General features: G+C 36.2%; 1 pseudogene; it reads left to right on the top strand.

The window, feature by feature from the left end:
• LOC138385702 (inositol monophosphatase 2 pseudogene) overlaps positions 1-24,849 on the top strand; it is a 133,735-nt pseudogene that overhangs the window by 26,175 nt on the left and 82,711 nt on the right.

The raw sequence follows: 24,849 nt of genomic DNA, 5'->3' as shown, positions 1-24,849 counted from the left end.
TGGCAGTCCATAAAAATGACATTCAAGGGCAAAAAAAAAAAAAAAAAAGGACAAAAATAATTTGTTGGATGTGGTTGGAATTCAGGCCTATGAGAAGGCTGGGGGTGGGGGAGTACAGAAGGCTGGGGATGGTGGTAGCAGAAGATGAAATTTAAATGGTAAGAAAATATATATATTTTTTTCCTTTGACACTTCTCACATTGAGAGGTGTGATCTATATCCCCTCCCTCTGAATCTGTATGGATTCTGTGACTATATGACCAACAGAATATGATATAAGCAATGCTTTCTAGGACTAGTCTTTAAGAGGCATTTCCTGTCTCTACTTGCTCCTAGAACACAGCACCCGGCTGTGAGAGTCTCAAGCAACACTGTGGGAGAAACCAATTCCCTGTCAGCCCAGGATGAACTTGAAAGTGGATCCACAGGCCCCTCGTAGGCCCTGTAGCTGAGCCTACATGGAGCGGAGATGATGGATCTCTTCAGAGCCATGAGCAATTGTGGATGCAATGAAAAAATAAATGATTGCTCTTGGGTTTAAGCCAATAGGTCTGGGGTGGTTTATATGCAGCCATAGATGACTGGAATATGGGGGATTCATGATCAGATTTGTAGAAAGGATACACTTGTGTGGTGAATAGCAGTGGGGCTACTTCATGTGATTAGATGGAGAGATTATGGGGAAGAGAAAAATGAATAAATGTTCTACTAAATCAGGTAACAATCATATTTTTTAGTCTTGAAGATAAAGTGTGGATTTTAATGATTCCTGAAAGCATCAGCATTTTAAGAAATCTCCATATTAATCTAAGTTCAGGATGTGCTATTTAAAAAAGATTCATACTCTAAAATTGCTTTGCCACCACTGAATATTCGTATCATAATGACAGAAAAAATGTTATGTCCTGAACAGAGGAAATCAACCCTAAAATATAAAAACATATTCTACCTCAAGGAGGTTGTTGAAATTTTAACATATTCCTTAAATTCCAGAATAGAAGCTAAAGCTGATCGAGAACACCCTGAAATATCCATTATATGTGATTGTTTGTAATTTGGAGTTTTCCTTAAAAACACACTATTTTTATTATAATGTATAACCCTTGATTAATACACCTGAAAGACCTTTAGCAAAATAACAATTCTGGCTCACCCCTCTGTGATATAAACTTTCTTTCAGAAGACTTGTGAAGAGCTTGGTTTTTTTTGTTTTGTTTTGTTTTGTGTTTTGAGATTTCTTTATTGAAGTTCCCTTCATTTCTATAAATGGTGGGTTGGTAAAGATTATCATCTTTATAATGTCTATTTTTCTCTGTAATTACAGTGTTGAAAGTGTTCCAAATACTCCTAAACATCTATCACCGAAATGGCACCCTTTTATAAATAGAATTGCTGGGCATATCTAGTGGTCATTTATTGTCACATACATGTTATGTTTTGGGGACAGTGATTTGACACATGGATATTGAAATTCAGTTTATAATAAGCCAATTGTTATACTTGCTACATTCCTCTCATGATGCATTGAAGGGGAATTTTCAAAGGCCAATGGCAAAAGAAAAATAATCAGTTAAGCTCTAGGTCGAAGAAAAAAGAGTTGTTTATCAACTCAGTAGGAAATTATTTTCCAAGGCTAACGGCAACATAAATCACACCCCACTCTCTGCCTCTGGGAAATTTGCTCTGGGCTAAGAACAAAGGATGCTGAGATAGTTATGTAACTGTTGAATTGAATTGTTGAATTCAGTCTATACTGGCAAAAAGATTGCATAAAGTTGAATTAGCAGACACAACTTTAAAAATCGGAGTTTCTATTGTATATAAAACTTTAATTCTCTAGCTTGTCTTGAAGAAAATAGAACAACTGGCTGGACTGGGCCATGTTCTTGCAGGGCGGCTCCTTGCCAGGCAATGTAAAGCCAGGGCCCACCTCTCTCTTCTGGGACTTTCTGCCCTGAAGCAGTGTGTCCGGTGGCCATCATTGTAGTGAGACTTATTTTTCTTTGAGTAAAATTATAAGAAAGAGAAATTTATTATATCTAAATCTCTACCAAAAGTAAGAAAATAAAACTTAGTCAAAAAGGGCAAATGCTTCCAGAAATATTTCTCATATCCAGGCCACTTTGCTCTTTTATATTGCATTCCAAGCCCCAATAGGAATTTGAGTTTGCTTCCCCTGATTTTAGACCGTCAAGATGAATTATTTGAGCCCAAACAAAACTGTTGACTCTGCTTCCCTAAGCCTGAAGGAATTTGATAGTACATCAATTTTCATTTTATTTTCTCTCAAAGAATTTACTCACTGAGAAAGTCAATCCAACTGTCCTTGCACTAGACTTTGAGCCATCTCACAAAACGGCCATTTATGGTTTTGGAGGGCATTACCCTTTTGACAAAAATGTCAGTCTCAGCCCTATACTTCTCACGTACTTTAAGTATTTCCCAGTTTCAGGTTATTACTGCCCTTAGCAGTCAGCTGACGTATAGCCCATTCACCCATTCAGTCCTTCTTAAATCCCACAATCAAAGCAATCTGTTGCACATAGTGCTATGTTTCCAGTCCCACCAAATATCTTATCCTGCATCCAACTACAGTTCTCAGTTTCCTCTCATGGTCTCCTGGTCTGAAGACAGCAACCCAGATATGTTCTAAAAACAGAAAGCTCCTTGTCATTTAATAAAATGAGTTTGAAAGTGAATTATTGAGGTAAATGTCCCAAATTTTTATTTTGTTTTGTCTTGTTTGGTAAAAGTAATCTTGTAAACCTTGGGTGGAGGTGGGAGTATAGGGCCATGACTTGCATCAGGAAATGATCATGTCCCACAAATCCAATGTGAGAGGTTGCAAGCACCTCCCCTGCTGACTGTCACCTTGGGAAAGCAAAATGCCCTGAGCAGCAGCATCTATAATGAGGGCTATTGTGTCTTCCAAAATCTACATGTTGAAACCTATTCACCGATGTGTTGGAATTAGGAAGAAGGGCCTTTGGGAGGTGATTCGATCATGAGACTAGAGCCCTCATGGATGGGATTAGTGCTTTATAAAAGAGACCCCAGGGAGCTACCTTGCGTCATGTGAGGATGATGCTAGAAGGTACCATCTATGAACCAGAGAGCAGGCCCTCATCAGACACTAAATCATGTCTTGATCTTACACTTCCCAGCCTCCAGAACTATGAGAAACAAATTCACTATTGAATTGTTTATAAACTATGCAATTTACGGTATTTTTGTTTTAGACGCTCAAGTGAATGAAGACATGAGATGATGTCAGTAATTTTAAAAAGTAAACAAACCCCACTATTAAAATAGATATACGTGATAGAGACGTAGAGAGATATACATGGGGGCGGGAAGGGAGGGATGGAGGAGGGAGTGAGAGAGAGATTTCCAGACATAGAAAGCATTAACAGGCAATAAACAAAAGCCCAAGCAGTGATTAAGCTGTTTTCAGTTTGGGGCTGTACTGTTTGGTAATTAACATCTGTTTCTGGACTACATAGGTAGAGGCAAGTTAATAGCATTGCTGCCGACGCCTTATCTGGGTTCTTTCCTCGGTAGCAGTTATTCTGATTTCTTTAGGTCTAGAGGCTGAAGAGAAACTGGCACCTGTTTCTAAGTCTCTATTGAAGCTTCAAAATAGAAAATAATAGCCTAATTAAATGAAAGGATTTTCCTCCTGTGCTGGAGCTGCTGGGAGGAACACAAACCATTCATTGGCGCGTTCAAGTTTTTGTGCAGCAGAACAGATGATGGATAAAAGTTCAGGTGCTCTGCAATTAGTGCCGGGCAAGTGCTTCTGGCAGGCATCCAATGCCCAAAGACACAGCATTGCTGCAGTCTGCCAAACTGCATCCTTAGGAAACCTCATTTTCCATCCCTTCAAAAGTCTGAATTGTAATTGCTGTGTTCCGAGACAAATGAAGGGCTAATCTGCCTCCTCACAGTGTACATTTCCAGAGGGGTTCCTCTCCGGGTGTGTCAAGAAGGTAGCTCTAATTCTTCGTAAATCACTGAGGGCAGCAGTGATTCCCACACAAAATGCACGAAATGTACCACTTTGTCATTATTTATCACAGGAAGATCTGTCGACCATTCATATCAAAATCACCTGGAATAGCTAGATCACAAAGTCAAAATCTTCCAGGTTGGTATTCAGAGTCTGTATTTTTTTGTAACAAGTTCTATGATTTTTATTCACATTAAAATTGGAGACCCACTGATCCTAGGTTATTTTTATTTTTTTTTTATTCAACAAGTGTATATTGAGCACCTGCACTAGCTTATAGACATTGTTCAGCAGTAACTATCATAGACACAGTTTATATCCTCATCAAACTATAGACTTGTAAAATACAAAATGAATAATAAAGCAAACCTATTATTGCACATCTTGATCATCCCTATCAAGAAAAAAAGGTGCCATCACAAAGAATAAATCAGAGGAGGCAGGAAATCAGCTAGGTAAGTAGATAATGAGAGCCCTCTATGAAGAGATCTCTTCTCTCCCCCAAACATTAATTTTCTGTGGTCTATCAAAACCTTGCTTCCTTGCTAAGGCCTTGGGGAAGCTTAAAGCTTGTTGTAAGGAAATTTGGAATAATACAGCTTTGTTTATGTCTCTGATCCTCATAGCAAGCTCGCAAAGTTAACAAAGCAAATACTGTCATTGCCCACACATGAGGAAAATTGTGGCATTACGTAATTAGGCCATGATCATAAAGTGAATTCATGACAAACCTTCACTTTGTTCATGGCTCTTCCTGTTTCAAGCTCTTGCAGAGATGAAGAGAAAAAATTCAACAGGGATCCAAAGCAGAAGGTGATTTAGGCCATCTCAGAAGTGTATTTCCTACCGGAGGAAAGATAAACTTTTCTTAATAGAGTGGAATGACTTCTGCCTATGAAATCATCACTGAAATCCAAAATTATTTTCCTTTGATCTAGTCACATGAAAGTATTTGATCAACACTCCAGTTTCAGAAACTATCCTGAATTTAATTTAGTTCTTACCTTTCTATTAAGCAGAAGTTATTGTGGTAGGTCCTGCAAAAATATTAATACAGTTGTCACTCGGTATCCATGAGGGATTAGTTCAGGGATCCCTGCAGATACCAAATTCCACAGATGCTCAAGTCCCTCCCTTATATAAAATGGTGTCATATTTACATATAACCTGTGCACATCCTTCTGTGCACTTTAAATCATCTCTAGATTACTTATAATACCTAATACAATGTAAATGTTATGTAAATATTATCCTTTGTTGTCTAAGGAATAATAACAAGAAAAAAAAGTCTGTACATGTTCAGTACAGATGTAACCATTCTTTTTTATTTTTTTTTCAAATATTTTTGGTCCACAGATCATTGAATCCATGGATGGGGAACCCACAGAAATGGAGAGCCAATTGTATATGATCCTATCTCTCATAGAATTACAAATTAATGGGTAAGACAAAGATATACCAGTTATCAAAATATAATCTAAAATTAAATAGCTACTAAAATAAAAAAATTGAGGTGATTAATTTATTCAACAAATATTTAATGAGCATCATATAGTAGATGAGGGAAACTCTTCAGTTAAGTAAATTAGGCAAAGCATTTTTAAGTAGGTGATATTTAATTTATGTTTTTAAATAGAAAGAGGAGATTGACAGGTAAAAAATTAGAAGAAAGGGATTCCAGGCTAAGAGCAAAAAAAAGGCAAAATTAAAGAGTGATTGAAAACATATTATATGGGTGAAAAATGTACATATGGATTTGTTTATAATTTGTAAAATAACATTGCAGAAGACAGTGAGAAGTTTGACTTTTGAGCAGAGAAAATTTTTATGGACTTTGTGTTTAGGATGTCGTTGCGAGGGAAGGCAAACTACTGTAAGATTGAAGAGTGAAGAGATACACCTCAGTCCATAATTGAGAAAGAAACACACCTAAATTAAAAAGGACAAATAAAAAATTTAATACCTCATTTTTCTCTTTGATTTCATAATCCTTTAGTGCTCATATATTAATATAGGTAATATATATCCCTAAAATTGTGAAACATTTAAGGTTAGGAAATAGACATATATATATAATTCTCTTTGGAAATCACACTTTGCCAAGAAACAGGTAGTGATTAGTAGAGGGTCTTGAGTTCCTTTCTGAAGAAAGCAGGCAGAGTAGATTGGAGGTCCCATCTCATTTATCCATGTCACTGAGCAAGTATTGTTCCTTATTTTTCTGTGATTCCTTAATATTTGATATAGTTCCTGACACATAGAATTCATGTTTAATGAATGAGTGAACAAATAAATCAATGATATATCATCATTGTAGTATATCAAAGCTTGAAAATTTGATATTTTCAATGATTTTATACATATGGGTTTGCTTGCATTTTCCTGGGAAAGATAATGATGCGTCTTGCAAATAGAATGAATCTTCACCACATTATGCAATGTAAGTAGTCTTCTCACCTTAATATAATCCATGTGAAAATAGAAGGATAAACTGAGAAAGTGGCCAAAATGCCTTCCACCCAATCTTGCTAAAAATAGATAGGCATACACAACATACATATATATGCACACTCGTATGTATACATAATTATCACCTTTAAATTCAGTGTGTGTGATTAGTGAATATTAAGAACTTCTTTTAACAAAAGTTATGGTAAAAAATTACTTTTACCTTATGTCATCTTTTCCAGATTGAAATCAAAGCATTTAAAAGTATAGCGTATTATAATTCATTTAAAAGAATTTAACACAAATTTCAGCAGCAATATAAAGTTATCTTGTCACAGGGATCAACCTTTCTCATACTAAAACTTATTTTTTACATGACAGCTGAAATTTCTTTAATTATCAGAATATCTGGAAATAATTTTCATGAGTGAGATAGTTATTTTTCTTTTTTATGTGATGATTATCTTCCTAGAAACATATCATCATATTGTATTTCCAAATAACCTCCAAGATTAAGAAATCATCACTAATTTGGGAAAAGGATATAAATGACACAAAATCTTGTCCAACTAAAGAAATATTGGGATGGAAATTATTTGTTTTTAAAGGATGTCTATCAAAATTATTGGCAATTCTACAAAGGAAGAAACACAAAGATATTGAGCTATCAAATAGTTTTATTAGAAGTTTTTACACTTTGAAATTATCATTATCAGCATGTAGTGGAATTGTCTCCAGCTGCTCTTTCTTGCCAACATTGCAGGTGAACATTCATTTTCAGTTAGTGATTTTTTAGCCATCCAATTACCAGTTTTCAAGTTAAAAAATATAATAATGAAGGATTGAATATATGTGTGGAACTGCAGATACAGGGTTTTCCTGTGATGATCTAGAATTACATAGTCTAAAATCACAAATATAATAACAATTTTAGATAGGATTTCAATCACCAAGATTGACTAAATAAAAATCAAATACTTTGAAGTAAGGAGGCTTAATAATGTGTTTAATATCTTACTAGGTAGAATACTTAGTTCAGTTTAGGGAGCAATCAGCGTCACTTTATATTTGAAACAATGCACTATTTTATAGTGTAGTCGATTGGTTACAAAACTTCTCTCTCTATCCATGACACCTTGCCATATAACTTTGGGTACTCTGTCAACCTCACTCTGAGTTTGACCATGTGATTTGTTTTGACCAATGGAACGTTAGTAAACGTGATGCAAGCAGAAGCTTTCAAAGTGCTTGTGAACTGAGAGCTGTTCTCTTTGGCTACTTCTGGAAAACCTACTTCCATTGCCATGTGAACAAGCCCAAGGTAGCCTGCTGGATGATGAAATACTGAAACGACCACAGATAAGATGTCTCAGCTAAGCTATCCTAGAATAGGTAATCCGCTAGTTGATCTAGAAGCTGACTGCAGATAACACAAGCAGGCCATGCAGAAATCAGCTGAGCCTGGCCAAATTATCTGAACCACCCAGCTGAGCCCAGCAAACATTTCTAGCCCACAAAATCATAAGCTAAGTAAATTGCTATGTTTTAAGCCACTATATTTTAGGATGTTTTGTTACAAAGCAAAAGTTAACCAATATGTATTATGAAATTAGTTTCAGCAAGCTATTAAGTTTTGTAAATTTTTTCTTTGAACAAATATGTAGCAGAATATAAATGTATAATATTAAATCATATTCCCATTAAGAATTGTATATAACATACTACTTCTTGTGAAGTTCGAGATGTTTGTACATCAATCTGTTGAGAATTGCTCTATAAACTACAGCAGACTATACAAGTATCATTGTTTTAATTCAAATAACACTTCAGTGAGCCCACGATAATTTAAAAATATTTTCTCCCATCCCATGTTGTCAAAAAGACCAAAACACTACATTCTGTTGGAATGAGAATCTTGAAAGCCTATATTTGAAAAATGAATAATTTTAGGAGTAATTGAAGTTACACAAACTTCAAAAAAGCTTTAACCATCAAAATATTAATAAATATTTTTGCAGGTTTTCTGAGTAGACAGAGCAGCAAGGAATTATGGAAATAGATCTTCATGAACTCTGATTAGTAGACTGCAAAAGCTATCATTTACAAGCTGCAAGTAATATTTGTTTTGTTTTCCTGTTTATGGAGGAGACCTGAATGAAGTAAAGCAACCTGAATGCAGGTACTTCATGCAAATAAGATTAGTGGTCTGTCTGATAATTTAATTTTAGTATTGTCTCTGAAACTGTTGCTTGGTTGGGAAAAATAATGCTTTTAGTCAGTAAGCGTTTTGATAAATATATATATATACACACACATAAATATTTATTTGTAAAGATATATGTATGTACTTCTGTAAATGGTGTTTTGTAGGACATTCACAGCTGAGATGGGGGAGACTACAGATAGCTAGATGGTCCCTGTAAAAAGGGGTTGAATCTAATTGAACAGCACTACATCTGTTGGATTGTTGCTATCCAAAGTGTAATGTTATCTAAGACTGATTAACCCTAGATGGAGTAATGCAGAGCTATTTGGTTTAAGGGCCACATGGATAGAGTTTCTTTCAAATCAATGCAAATATCATAATTAATATTCCTTGGGAGATGTCAATGCAGAGACAAAATAAGGATTTGAGAGATGGATCTTTTAGTTAAAAGAGACAGTAGAGCTTCATTTTTCTTTCTGGAGCCTTGTGGATGGAGCCTGGAGTCAAGGTGGCATAGACATAGTAAAGTAAACTCCCATTAGAGGAAAGAAGATCGTCTGGCCTTCACAAATGATATTAGGTCAAGAGCAAAAAGGAAAGCACATTTCACAAGTATCCCAAAGATGGGCCTGGATTTGACCTTGGGTAGTATAAATTAATCTATTGTAATTTTCTGCAAGGTCTACATGTTTTTAATAATTTGTTATTTAAAATTTCAGTCTATTCTCTATTTTCTCTGTTGGGTATTAAGAGACAAGTCTAGGTCTATTCTTGGGATGAAGGACCACATCGAAGAATATGGACAGTCAAATGTATCATACCTTACACAGGACTGAAGCAGCATCCAGAGTCCAGTGGATGGTACAGGTAATGAGAAAATGCCAGAACAACTTTGTGTGCCAGGCAAGCATTCTAAAGTGTTCAGAGAATGTTTATATTTGTAAACTTTATAAAAACATTGACCATAAATACCTGGGTAGAGGAACGTAGAAAATGCCTGGAATTCCTTGTGAGAAATAACCTAAAAGTAGGGTGATTTCACTGTTAAAAGAAAGAATAATTTGAATGGCACGTGAAGCATGAAGTTACAAAAGGAAGGTTCAAATTTATACTAATTTAATTTATAAAACTAGATCAAACTTTAAGTTACTTTGAAGTCTATTCAGTTTAGTGAATACCAAATAAAATAAAATAAACAAAAAAGCAAATAAATAAAAACACTACTTGCATTTCCCAATTAACATGAACAAAAATCAAATCTGTTCAAACATATTTGATCACATTATACATTCTTAAACTCTTCCAAAATGATTCCACAAAACCCTTTTAATCCCCTTGAGACACAAATTCACCTAGAATCCTAGAGTTTAAGCCAGAATCTCTTTAAATCCGAAAACTTCAGTCTCCCAATTACCCTAACCTCTGTCCTGCTTTGAGTCTTCCTTTCACTCAGATTATAAAATGTAAGATTGAATTTTTAACAGATTTTCAATAAGAAAAAGAATTATTTTATCAAAAATGGAGAATGCCATCCCCCCCAAATAAGTCACAAAGCACTAGCATGCACTGAAACTGACAGGGCGTTTTTCTCGGAGCTAGCTTTTCCGCAGAGATTGATTCATGTAGAAAATAAATATTGTCTGGTGCTGAAAAGCAGTGTTTAATGACAGAAACTCTATTTCTTTCCTATCTAAGTAAGGTTGGTTAATTTGGTCCTGAAAAATGTATCTTTTTCTAAAGCATCAAACTTATAATCCAAACACACCATTAACGAAAGAGTGGCATCACTGCTAATTGTTTATACCTGCTTCTGGAGGCTGAGCTTTTTGCAAAACAATTTGTGATCTTTTGATACGTTAATTTAATATATTGTGTAATTTTCCTTTGTTAATGGTGCCCTTTTGTACAGGGGAGTGCTAATTATTAAAATAGCTTTTTATTTAAGAGGATATTCTTCAGATGAGAAACACTTTAAATGAGTATTTCAAGCTTGTACAGCTCTTTGTTACTTTTCTAGATGGCACCATTCCCTCCATTATTAAAATAAACAGCAATTTGGGTAATACGCAAGGGCACCACTTCATATTACAATAATTCTTTCTCATGATTATGGTCAAAACATTAAGGCCAAAAATATTAAATAATTTTTAGGGTAGATAGTTTTTAAATACAGCTATATTTGAAGCACAGTACAGTTTGAATTGTAATCTAAGATTTCTTGGGTCTAATCCTTGTCCACTGTTAACACGATGTTAATATTTTTTTTTATTTCATCTTATTTTTATGGGGGATACAGAATTACAGGTTACATACGTTGCCCATGTACCGCCTTTCCCCCCAAGTCAGAGCTCCAGGCGTGTCTGATCCCCAGATAGTGCGCGTTGCACCTATCGTGTAGGTATATATCCCTCCCTTCCCCACGCCCCCTTCCCGAGTCAGCACCTTCAAGTGTTACCATTCCCCAAATGGTGCGCAATGCACTCATTGTGTAGGCATACCCCCATCCCCTCCCCCACCCCCCACCTCAGTCTGATATCTGATTGGGGTCGTTCCCAGATGTGTATTTAGGTGATGATCAGGGAAACCAATTTTCTGGTGAGTACATGACGATGTTAATATTGACCAATCCATATAGTCTCTCTGGATCTCATTGTCATCCTCTATAAAATTGGCAGGTTATACTAGAGATAGATTAAAATAACTCTGCTTCTAAAGTACTACAATTTATGGCTTAAATTGTCAGCTCCTCAACCTCTAAATAAAACCCTCTGTGCTCTGAAAGGGACAGCACTGGGTTAGCAAAACTTCCAATAACTGGGTAGATCTCCTTTCTGGAAGTTTAAATCAAAGAGTGGTAGATGTAGAGATTGACTATTGTTGCCCAGCCACAGTGAGTGTAGTCGGCATGCAACCTCCAGCTGACAGCTTCTTCTAGGTTCTAGAACTTGTGTCTGTCTAAACTGTAGAGAGCCATCTGGCTCAACATCACACCCTTTCTAGGGCAGCCCACCTCCAGAACTGGGGAAGGTGGTGGCCCAGCATAGGATACTTGTGAGCAATACTCACTCCAGACCTTCCCACTGGATGGGCTGGGGCTTTCTTAGTCCTACCTCGAAGTTCAGTTTCTTCCTTTTCTCCATCCTGTTCCACCTTTCCACTTCTTTTCATGGGTGTTGATTGCTAATAAATACTTGCACTACAAATTCCATCTTAGCATCTCCTTCCAGAAAATGTCACTTGGGACTAGTCTGTCCACTAGTTCATCCAGAAATGGTGGATCATATTCTTAGGTCAACATCCTGTGTTGTAGGGACTCTTGGTCAATTCCAGAGACCAACGGTGAGAACTCAACAGGAGTCAAGTTCAAAGGCCTATTATTGCTATAAATTCTCAGGCTATACTTTCCAGTACTGGACCATGCTCCTAAGTAGAGATCAAATTCCAGAATTTGCCTACGTCAGAAGATAAGGAGGGATCCTAGTTCAATGTAGATTTGCCAAATCTCTTCTGAGTAAATTAGAACCAATATGTTACAGGCCTTTAGGAAAACTCTAAGTATGGCAACTTACTAGAGAATTATGCCCTGCATCTTGGAATTAGTGCACAATCCTAAGAGCAAAGGCAGGGGTCCAGGTATTTTGATGGAAGTGAGTGACACATGATCATTTCTTTTGAAGCATTAAGTTTACCTACTAAATATAAACAGCTTGGATTATGTGAAAATTGTGAAATATTTTGTGTTGATTAACCAGAACATTCAGCATCTACCTATAAGTAGACATGTGTATGCCTTACGTAGGCATTGCGTTCATGCACATTCTCAACTCTTAAAGGAATGAGAATTCAATTGCTTGTTACTCATATTATCTACTAAGAAAATGATTATTAAAATATGTGTCTCTTATTATTTTTCTCAGTATAGTCCTGTAAACCTGTACAACAGACATCAGAAAAACATTTTACAGCTAGTAAAATGCTTATGAAAAGAATTATTAACAACAGGAATAGTCAGTTCCAAGTTATCTACTTTATTGTGTGGATATAATTAAACAGAAAACTATAAAAGTCAACTGCAAAATCTCTCACCAGTTTTGAAGTATTGTATTATTCTAAATGAATGTAGTTTAAAAGTTAAAACAATCAACAACAAAAGAGGTTCATCAGAGAGTCCCTGCTCTTGGCATAACAACAAAGAATATAATGAGAGCTGCAACTCCAGCCCAGATCAATCTTACTGGGGTAGGTAATTAATCAATGACCCAGGAATCTTACCCACATCTCCCAAACAATTACTGTACCTGACATGTTTTAATTGAAGTCTATCAACTGAAGCAGAAATGATCTGAAATAATGGTTTTATTACTACTCTAAACCTTCAATCTAAATTTTGACTTTGATAATATTTAATGTTATAATAACATTTAATGTTGTTTAGCATGGCCACCTTCCACACATTTTTCTTAGCAAACCTCATCATTTTCATGATTCCTCACAATTTCAACATGAAAGAAAGGTGTTATTGTGCTAAAATGCATTAGATCCAAATAACTGAATATACTTGTGAACTTTCATGAAGCCACAATTTTTATATTTTATATATACTATGCCATCTATCTATCTATCTCTATACACACACACACACACATACACACATATATATTGCTATTAGAGTTTCACTCATAACACCACTAGTGTTTATAAACCAAAAAGAGCTGCTTCAGGTCACTGAATAAGCCCTGAATGAATCAACTCATCCACATCAAGCACTTTTATTTAGCCTGTGACATAGAAGGCAATCAAGCACTTAATGAACACCAATGTTGTATAAGTTGGTGAAAAGAATAGTAAACTGATAGAAGGCTCAATAACTAGTTCCATGGTTCTGATTCTGCCACCAGCTCACCAACCTACACCTTGAACAAGACACTAACATTCACTGGGCTTCAGTTTTTTCAACTCTAAAGGAAGATTTGTGGGCCAGACAACCCTCTCTAACATCCTTGGATCTGTGTCACTTCTATGAACAAGTGCCCAGCATGGGTCTGACTAACACAGATGATATTCTAGCTTGAAAGGCAGACCTCATGCATATGAAATAAAAGACAATAACATATGTGAAATGCTAAACTGGGTGATACAGTATAAGAATAGTGAGGACTTTATATGTCCGAAACAGCTGTTTAGAAAATATGAGTGATATTTTAATAGGCATGATAAACAGAAGAGAGAATTTCCCATCAGGCTATAAGACATGGGACCACAAGAAGGCTAAAGGCTGATGCACACGGAGACACAAGTTTCATTGCCTCAGAGGATGATATTTAAGAAACAAAATACTCATGGACTAATAATGCAACTTCTGGTGATTTTCAAAGGTTCCATGTCAGGAAGGCTGGGGTACACCTTTGAAACCATAAAAAGTAAGTTGCTTTCAAAATTCTTGTTTGAGATTATTGGAATAGAAATATGGGGCAAAAAATAAGAGAAAAAGGTAGATATTTTAGAAGGTCCCACTCCTTATCATCACCTTGAAATCATTATCTTTATTGTTGCAAATTCCAGGTTTGTAGGGCCAAGCCATACATACGCAAATTTGGCTTATATCCCTTTGGCTTTGTCAGATGAACAGGAACACCCAGCAAACACCACACTGTAATAAGGACAGTTATTCCAAAGCTGGTCTGAGCTGACAGCATATGTAACACTCTCAGTCCCACCTGGGCAGCTGGCAGGGGAGCAGCCTGATCCCTATGAAAGAAACATCGGAGTTCTATTAGTCTGCTTTTTAAAAACAAATTGCCAGACTGTTAAAGGGCTTGATTTAGCACAAAAGAGATGATATTCAAGAGAAACAGCAAGGCAGCCTTGAGGCTTGAAGGTACATTATGTTGAAATATCTGAAATTGCTTGGCTCCTACCACCAAATGGCTTCTGAGGCCAAGCAGAGGTTAAACATAAACTTCTTGTTGCAGAATAATACATCTGGCCCTGGGCACAGGCACGTTATCATATATAAAATCTGCTTCAGTCTCCTAAAAGGAAGCCTTCTATTTTGAAAGCACTCTTGCCATAATGTGTTCTACCATATGGACTAAAACACACTTAAGAGACAACTTTTGTCCACAAGCTAACTAGGGCAGACTTCATATCTCTCTGTGTAGTTTATGTAGTCACTGCCCAGGAATCACTTGTGAATGAATGGCTGTATAATTTGCATGCTCTCTTGTTTTTGTATTCTTAGCCATGTTCTTCCTTTCAACTCCCACCTAGTTCCTTAGTCACTGATTCCATGTATACTCCACAGTAGCATTCAGAAAAACAAGACCCATTTGGATTCTTAAATTATTGTCATTGAATACCACCGTTTTTCTTTTGGAAGCATAAACATTCAGTGCTTAGAGATACCACCCAAAAGACTGGTCATGGTTACAAGTATGTTCCTCCAGATTCTAGAATAGCAATAAAGGCAACTTGCATCTAGACAACATCTACACCAATTTAGTAAGACACAACTGCTGATGGGAAAGTGCATGGTGACACTGTAGTATGCTGTAAGGAACCCTCGGCCAGGAATGACAAGAACTGAGTCTGAGTCCCAACTTGCCATGCACCAGCCATGGCATTTGGAAAAGTTACATTGAACTCTTGATGCCATTTAATCTATAGAATAAGTAATAATACCTGCCCTACCACCTGTCTCCTAGGAATGTTTATAGGATCAAGATGAAATGAAAAATATGAAACACTTTACAAGCTTCAAAGATAGATAGATAAGTGGGTAGATAGTAGATAGAGAAAAAGAGAGAGGTGATGCTATGTTTAAGGTTTTTCTAGGCATAAATTTATCACTCTTTCACCTAAACTAAAAAACTGATTATTAGCATTCATTTATTCATTTGAAATTCCCAGATTTGAGTTCTAATGTTATGTTCTAATAAATATCTTCATTCATTTCATAAAAATATATCAAAACTCTATCATGTGCCATATTCTAAGAGCTACTAAGATCTCCTACAAACAAAAAAGAATAAGAGCAAGTTCCTGCCTCACAGAGCGTACAGTATTGGATCCAATTTTTTTTAACCTTTCAAGTATTTGTGCCTTAGTTCACATCTATGTAATAAGTGCCTCACAAAGCACTTTGCATGTAGTGTTGTTAGGTAGACAGTCAGGGGCCTCCGGCTCTCCCACCCAGAGATGGGGGACAGGTGCCCTGCTGCAGATAACCGCCAAAGAGGGAGGAGGAGGGCACTGCCCATCAGAACTCAGCAAGCTAACCACAAAAGCAGCTGGGATTCCCAGAAGAAGAAATTCCTAGAAAGCCAAGCATTGCAGGTGCAGTAGGGTCTGCAAGAGGACCAAAAGTAACCTTGGCCCAATTATCATGTCATTAGCATAAATCTGCATTGCTGTTTTGGCCCCCCTCCCACTTCCAGTGGGCTTTCAGAGAGATTCACTGGAAATCCGCAGGTGTGGTAAGACTCAGCGTACGTAACTAACAGCTGTCTATCAAGGTGATGCATAAACCACGCCTGCCAGAGAGATCCCAACCCAGACAATAAAAAATGAAAACTTTAGTTAACAATCGGGCCACCTATAGCAACAGGGGCCTGTTTGCTGTCTTGCCTCTGGCTTTGCTCAAGAAACTTTGCCTCTTGCTTGCCTTGCTAACGATGTGTCTGGTCATTCTTAGCTAAGAGCACACCAAGAACCGGAAAAAGACCACAGACCCAACAGTATGAACTTACATCATTTTTATTTGAACACATGATTTTGCCTGTCCTTCATCAGGCTATCAGTTAGGCAATCGATGACAATAGAGATTATCTGAGCAGTAAACAAAGTAAAGGTTACTGTGTTAGAGGCCCTCTCCAGGATGATGGACTTCACAGGAGAAAATTTGCTGACAACACACGCATGTAGACTTGTCATACTTTCATGCCTGCAATGCATAGGGAACGTTATTGTCACTTGACCCATGGACAACGTAGCAAGAAAGTGCTGGTGCCAAAAAACAAATTATACTTGGAGTTAGATAATCAGAGAAACTGGAAGTACTTTTTGCAGTTATGTAAGAAGTTTCAGAATGATGTGGTTTTGATAAAAGAAATTTTCGAAGCCTCTACTTGGAGACTCCTCTTCTAGACAAGGCTGAATGCCATTACCCATCTGAGCACAATCTCCCTTGAGAAGACCAAGGAGTCTTGCAAGCCATGTCCACTGAACTGCTGCCAGACTGAAGTCTTCTCCTGTCCCTGCTGAAAATGTATCAATTGAGCTTATTGCAGTAAAGCATGTCTTCTATAAGACTCGTGCAACAAAGAACTTATTTCTGCCAAAGCTTAAACTCTGTCTCCTATTAAATAAAAGACTAACTCAGCAAAGGTGATGTGAATTGACAGTAATACTCCTTTGATCATAAAAAGTAAACCATAAGACAAAAAGTCTTTCATATAAGCTAGCATATTCATTCATTCATTGATCAAATAATTTTGAGTTTTGGCAACCTGATAGAGGCAAGGTACAGAAAGATGCAATTGTGCATGGCCTTTGCCAAAACAGAGGCATCTGCTCATTATAGTTCATTATTACAAAAATTCATATTTGGTACATGTTGGATTATAGTTCCTAAAATACCTACAAATGGTGTAGTCTGATGGTATGATGTGTCATAAAAGGCAATGCCAAGAAAAAAGGAAGGTAAACAATACATCTTAGGAGTGAATATTTAATCCAGGTTGTATCACTTCAAAGTTCTTGGATATTGTTTAATTCTTACCAAATCAATTTCTTGCCAAATCAATTTTCTCATTTAAAATATAGACTATAAGAAAGAATATATGGAAAATTCTTGGTGCATAGTAGTAATAACAGCTATTGTTATCAAATATCTATACTCTAGATATTTTGAACACCTTAACTTACCTAACCACTCCCCCAACACACATACACACACACACACACACACACACACACACATTACACCAGTTGTTAAAACTCATATGAGAAAGAATTTATCTCTTTTGTCTCCTGTTGGATCCCCTAATTCCCAGAAAGGGTACTGGCCTGAAAAATATTTTTAGTGAATGAATAACTGAAAAATTGGAAGTATTTAATCCATTTTGAAGCTGAGAAAGTTTAAGTATCCAGAAAAAGATCATAAGATTAGATGCCAGAGTTAAAGAGAGTCCCTCCATACTCATGGCTAAATCCTCAGACTAGAGGATGACTGACAACATGTGCTTAGAACATTTCTGCTCCAGTCTTCCAGTCAGGAAGTGACACACCTGTGATGTGTTCTCATTGACACAATATTTTATGCTTCACTTTTCTATTAGCTAAAGCTACAACTCCACTCCACTCTTCTGTGCTTTTAAGTTGGTTTAGGTCTTCTGTGCAAACAAGAACATGTGATTGGAGAAGTACAAGTAGTTCATGACTCTTGAAGGAATTGGCTCTCTCACCTTACAGCATCCCCAGCACACTACGCAGTGGACAGGCAGTCATTGTTTTCAAACACATCACAGAGAAAGAACTAAAGAAGGAAAATATCATTTAACACCTTCTCTTCCTATTGACCCAGACAGAATTCACTGTATTTTAGCAATATGTATTCTTTTTTTTTATTTATTTTTTTTTATTTCATCTTATTATGGGGGATACAGAATTGCAGGTTACATACGTTGCTCCTGTACCGCCTTTCCCCCCAGCAATATGTATTCTTTCACATGCTCTTGAAGATTGAAAATGCTACCTTCGCTGTAACTCATTGTCTATCCATTCCATCAGATGTTTAATAATAATCAGCCCATTTTACCACTTTGCTCATTAAGACAAAACATTAATTTTAAACTATTTAAGTCATTAATAGTGGTTACACCTCATTGGTTCAATAAGGCTGGAATTTATTCAAGTAATGGAATGGCCCTTTTGTAGACCCCACAGGGGAGACAAAAGACATTAAAGGGGCAGTCTCCTCTTACTTAGAATGAGCAACTATAGCACAGGACACCAGAAACACTCACAAAATGTTAGACACAGCACATGATGAAAAGCCATAATGAGAGAATGTGATAAGCATTATAGGCATTTAGAACATGGCGAGATCAGAGAGTTGGAATGAATAGGGAAAGTTTAACAATGGAGGAGGAACTTTACCAGGAGTCTTGAAAGATCTGTAGGCTGTCTCTACTCTCCATGCTCATTTTCTAATCATTACCCACAGTAATGAGCATGGCACATTTAGAGAACAGTAAGGGAGCCTGCCTAGCAGATTGTTCAAATGCAGCCCCATAGGCACTCCCACCCCGTTACCGCCCCATTGGGCTGACAGCACACATAATGACTCTCTGTTACTTGAGACACAGAGGCTTTCTCTAATGCTGAGACGCTGCCAGAGGGATGGGCCACTGTTTCGGGATATTGCACTTCAGTTAGTATCACTTTACAGAGAGCACATGTATGAAGCTGTGATATCTTTAATGGGAAATTTTTGACTGCTTCAACTAGTCCACTTGTAAGTACCTAAAATAAGAAAGAATTGTAATTAATATGTTTAGAAAATATTAAATGGAGAATTATGTATTAGAGTTGATATTCCTACCAAAAACAAACCTAATACTTCTGAGAGATAGATTACTAATGGCTATGTATACACCTGCCTAGAAAAGTCCGTGGACAGGTACCTATAGGCTGACTGAAGAGTGGGCTTTTATCATCAGCCATTTTAGGGAGAGTCATTATTCCTTCATTAGCAGAATTTGTTGAAATAGACATTGTCAGATATTCATTTCTGTAGTGAACTATTAAAAATATGAAATATATATTACTTAGCTGCAAGGGTAGTTACCATAAAAAATTCTCTTATTAATATCTCTTATCAGTTGATAGTAGGTCAATCAGACCACAGTCAAATCCGACCATTTGGAGGCCAATACTGTTCATGTGTTTGCTGCAGTAGCTAAGAAGCCTTGTTAATTTTTAATGTCAAATATCAAAACTCAGTAACTAAACTGGTATTTTATATGGCACTTTGTAAGTTGTATATACCAGAAAGAAAAGAATACTAGGGACTAGGAAAAAAACAATAGAATTTTGTACATTGCAAAAAAGTACGCACAGAAAAAATGTAAAAGGAAAGAAATATAACTAGGTGCTAATATGATTTTCACAAAGGCTCTGACTAGCTCTAGAATTGTCTCCAAATGGAAACAATAGATAAAGATATAAATATAGTTATAGATAGATATAGATTGTACTTATGGTCAATAGAACAAAAAGAGGAAGGAATCAGAAAGTCTTCTAACCTCAAAGCAGGAGCTGTGAGCCTTATGTGCTAATCTCTTGCTACCGGATCCTCATAAGTCCCTGGTGGCTCATTCTCAAAAATCCCTACATCTCCATTAGAACATCTGTTTTGTATTTTTCCCACACTGCTTCCATCTTTTCTTTCTCCTGTTTTCTCATGCTATTCTCCAATTGTCCTCTCCTTTGCTCCTTTGCCTATTTCAAGGATGTGCAAGCAAAATGTCATCCCCCTCCAAGGTCTTACCCATAACGTTTGAATCACACAATTTCCTTAGTTGCTTTGATTCGTCTCCTGTAATTTCAGGATAATATATGGAAATGGACCTCTGCAGCCCTGAGAAAATTTAAGTAGGCCGAGCTTGTCTTTAGACATAGCAGAGTTCCTTTTCTGCATTCTTACCATGCTGTGCAGGTCACTCTACTATCAACCTCCTGTTTCTCGTATGTATTGTCTACCCTCCTTTTGGCCGAAAGTTTCTCCCAAGAGAAGATAATTATCAGTCATTTATACCCTTATTTGAGTTTAACTCAGGAAGATACATATCTCAGGATAATTATAACTGAAGCTTTTCACTAATGATATGTTGAAAGCATTGATACACAGGTAAAAAATCTACATGACAGGCAGTGAAAAAGATCTTTTCATGGAATTCTTTCGAAAAACCACATTTTCTATCCACCTGCTCCCACTGGATGATATAGTGAAACTGACACAATCCTCTCTCTTCTTTTTCCTATGCTCTGAGTCAGCATTGAAGACAGCTTCATTCCTTACTGAGTTGTCAGTTACATATGTCTGTTCACAGGTGACACCTGTCTGTCAGGCTAGTGTTGAACTCCTGGGAGACACACCCAGAAGTTGGGAAGAAATCTATTCCAAAGGGATCATGCTCTTTATTAATGTCAATCAGTCATAACATCTGAACAACAACCCTCACTGTGACTATACAGATCCCCTGCAGGGTATCTACTTAAAATGCCCTGATATGTCAGACGTTTTAGTCACTTAAAAAAAAAAAAAAAAAGAAGGAAAGAAAGAGTACCTAGATCCTCATAAGCATTTTGTTTTTTTAGAATCAATTCATTTGTATTCTATGCGGCACCCAATGGGGAAAAAAATTTAAATATATAAAATGTGCACATTTGAGAGATTCTGTGTGCTTAGAAGTTTGAAATACAGATGTGTCACTTTTAAAGTGATTTTCCTATATAGTAGTGAATGAATGGAAAGACAAAGTAAGAGCATTGATAAAATTGTGAATCTAGGATACCTTCTAAAGAAATAGTGTCTCATTGTACTAGTTTCATCTGTATCATAGGCATATAGAAGTCAAACCCAATGTATTATTCATTTCCACTTCCCTAAACACATGTTACCTGTACAAAGAAGGTGCTTAATAAAAATTTCTTTAAAAATAAATTTTTAATGGAGAGATACTGTCTGAATCAGACAGGGCAATCTATCAAATCCCATATTCTGTCTTTAGGAGTGATCACAGATAATCTACAGGAGAGGATTGTTGTTAATCATTACATCAGTTTCAAAATATTGGAATGACATAATGAGCATTTCTAGCTTATTCTCTAATAGCCCATTTTGGCTCAATTACCCATGCAGTTATCAAAACATTTCTTGATACTTTATGTTCAGAGTTAACCATAGGTTATTTTATTTACTGAATATACTCTCAACAATTCACCTCTAATTTGGAGATGTAAATGATACACACTTCAGCATTACATAAATCCCTTCATAAAATTTTCTAGTACATATATTTAATCTATATTCATAAACATTCAGTATATACTCTGAGTTCAGAAAATATCTTTCCCACCATTGAGTTTTTACAATTACTAAATCGGATTGTATTCTATGGTGAGAAAGATGAATTTCAAAGGCCATCAATTTTGATAGCCACAATCAAATTATTCTAGAAATATTAAATAAACCTGCATAAGGAAATCTAAAACTTTCTTTAAAATAATTTAATTACTAGAAATGTACTTTTACTTGGCCTATGGTAATTACCTTATTCAAGTCATTCAATCTCTCAGAATCATTCACATACCATGTAAATATATATAATGGTGGATTCCTAAACTACTAGAAATACACATATATCACAAAAAATGCATAAGGAGAAAATAGCTCTGCATTGTTGAAAGATGGTATCTTATTCTGGAAAGTGTTGGGTCTTTTTCCGGGTAAATATAATAAAGTCTCTCCTAAAGGTTTTTTTATGCCATATATCTAGTTTTTTTCCAATAAATAAATATGCAACATGTATATTGTATTAATATTTGGTTGAGCGGGGAGAAAGCCTACTTTTCTCATGTTAATCATTCAGTGCTAGAGAAAATGTACACCTATGAGGACCAGACAGCAAGAAAATGTTGTAAGACAGGGTGTGATACATTTCTTCAAGCAGTTCACAAAAGCTGTTGACATTTCAAAGGAGGGAAACTCCTCCTTCCACCCAGGGAAATCAGAGAAGAACTCTTAAATGAAGAATTGGCCATGCAGTCTAAGTAAGATTGCAAGAACAATGAGGACCATTCAAATTAGGAAAATGAGAAAGTGTATGTATGAAAATTACGAGAACTAGAACTAGGTAAGTAAGGTAGAACCTGACCCCTGGAGGGCCATGCTTTTGACTTTAGATTTTAGTTGATATGAAATATAAGATTTTCAATCAAGTAGGTAGAGCAATGGGAGCTGCCTTCAGAAGAAACATATAACCAACCGCTACTACTGTAATAATTTTCTGTGATGCCTAGAAGATTGGGCCAAGGGTATATTCTATGCATCTACTACATGACAGACACACTAGGTACTACAGATACAATGTGGATATCCCAATGATAAAGACAATAAATAAGAATATAAATGTAAGTAAACAATTTCATCAAGAGATTAGGCTTAGTATGCACATTTCAAGTAAAAAATATATATATGTATGTATAAAGCTCCTAGCTCAGTATTTGGCTTGGGGTTCACACATTTCTACAATGAAATTCTACATTGATTTACTTGGGTACAAACAATCTCTTACTTTCCTTAAAATTAGTTGTTTCATTACTCAAATCCATAAAAGCAATTCTTTGAAATAATGTGTAATTCTGGTACACCAAGATAGAAGGACAGCTGTATATGAATGGCACCCAAATAAACATTTGGTTTTGCTTTTTTGGCCAAAAAAAAAAAAAAAAATGCAAGTTATCTGTTCCCAAACAGAAAAAGCAGTCAGCTGGTTTCATTATTCCTTCAGTTTTTTCCAAAATACTGTATCAGACACAGCATAGTATTGTCTGCCCTACTTTGATAGAAAAGAGTGATTTCCAGAAAGTCAAGTCATTAGTGTGAACTGAAGAAATTTTCAAAGTCAACAAATATTACCACATTTCCCTCAAATATTTCATTTCTTCTGAAGCCTGTTGACAGTTATCATCTGTCAGCTGCATTATCTCATCTGTTTCCAAGTTGGACCGCAATATGCTGTGCGGCAAAGCTCCGGGACCAACAAGCCACCAGAGCACTTCTCAGCAAGGAGGAGGCAGAAGCGGCCAGATGATGCTCTCTCGCCATTCCGGGCCGTTACTGCGCAGATGTGGCTGCGAGTTTTACAGCAGGATACGGAAGATGAGTGTAATATGTGTGGTCTTAATAATGTTTTCTAGGGATTCGGGGCAAGCATTAGCTACAGTAAAGTGCTATTTTTATTGAGCTTTCTGTTACACTTTGATTAAAAACCAAATGTAAATTCAATGTGATGAGTGAAAACATTTGAAGCCTTTTCCCCACAGGTAAACAATTTGTTGAGAATTTAGAAGAAGAACACACTAAGACATTTAAAAAGATACAGTAAGAATGAAGTAATACTATCAAACATCAGTGTATTTGTATTAGTGGTTCTCAAACCTCAGTGTGCACAACAATCCCCCCAGAGATACTAATGCAATAGCCCAAGGAAGGAGCTCTTCAGGAATCTATATTTTAACAATCACCCCCGCCCCCACAAATTTTAACAATTATCTCACAACTCTTAATATAGAAGTTCTCCAAAACCTAATTATCCATAGGGTAAAAATAGTTTAGGAAATTATAGTAAATATACAATAGTGCTTATTTCAAGGTGGCAAGGTTACGAGGGATTGGTAGTTTGTATACCCTTTTCTAAATCTCTGAACTTTCTTTCATGATCGTTTGTCATTTTAAAATTTAAAGGGGAATGGTCACGCTTGAATGTTCTGACTCTGGGGGATGGGGGTGGGGGGAGGGGATGGGAGTATAACTACATGATGAGTGCAATGTGCACTGTCTGGGGAATGGACACGCTTGAAGCTCTGATTTGGGGGGATGGGCAGGACATGGGCAATATATATAACCTGAACTTTTGTACCCCCATAATAAGCTGAAATAAAAAAAATAAGAAAAAAAATTAAAAAATAAAATTAAATTTAAAAAATAAAATAAATTTTATGAAAGAGTTTCATCTAACTCTTAGACTCTTAAGTTGGGAACAAAGAATGATTAAGTATTATACTATTTTATTTTTAGTTTGTTTATTTCTATTATGCATTTTATTTTTATTTTATTATAATAGTGATTACCAATTATTGTTTTCTGTATTCTACAAGTTCATTTGGTGTAGAACACAATTAAATGTTTCATGATGACAGAAGACAATGAATGTATGGCTGGATGATGGAAAAAAACATTTTGACAGGTAGATGGAGCAATGGCTGGACTGATGAGAAGGAGCAATAGAAAGAAAAGAAAGTTGTTAATGAATAGAGTAAAAGGTAGAAATAGAAAGATGATGAGTAACTGATAGATGACCATTTATGTCCATGATTCTGAAAGAAAGATAACAAAAGT

This window comes from Eulemur rufifrons, chromosome 7, assembly GCF_041146395.1.
Source record: "Eulemur rufifrons isolate Redbay chromosome 7, OSU_ERuf_1, whole genome shotgun sequence".
In the NCBI taxonomy this organism is placed as follows: Eukaryota; Metazoa; Chordata; class Mammalia; order Primates; family Lemuridae; genus Eulemur; species Eulemur rufifrons.
This window is presented reverse-complemented; position numbering and strand designations above follow the sequence as displayed.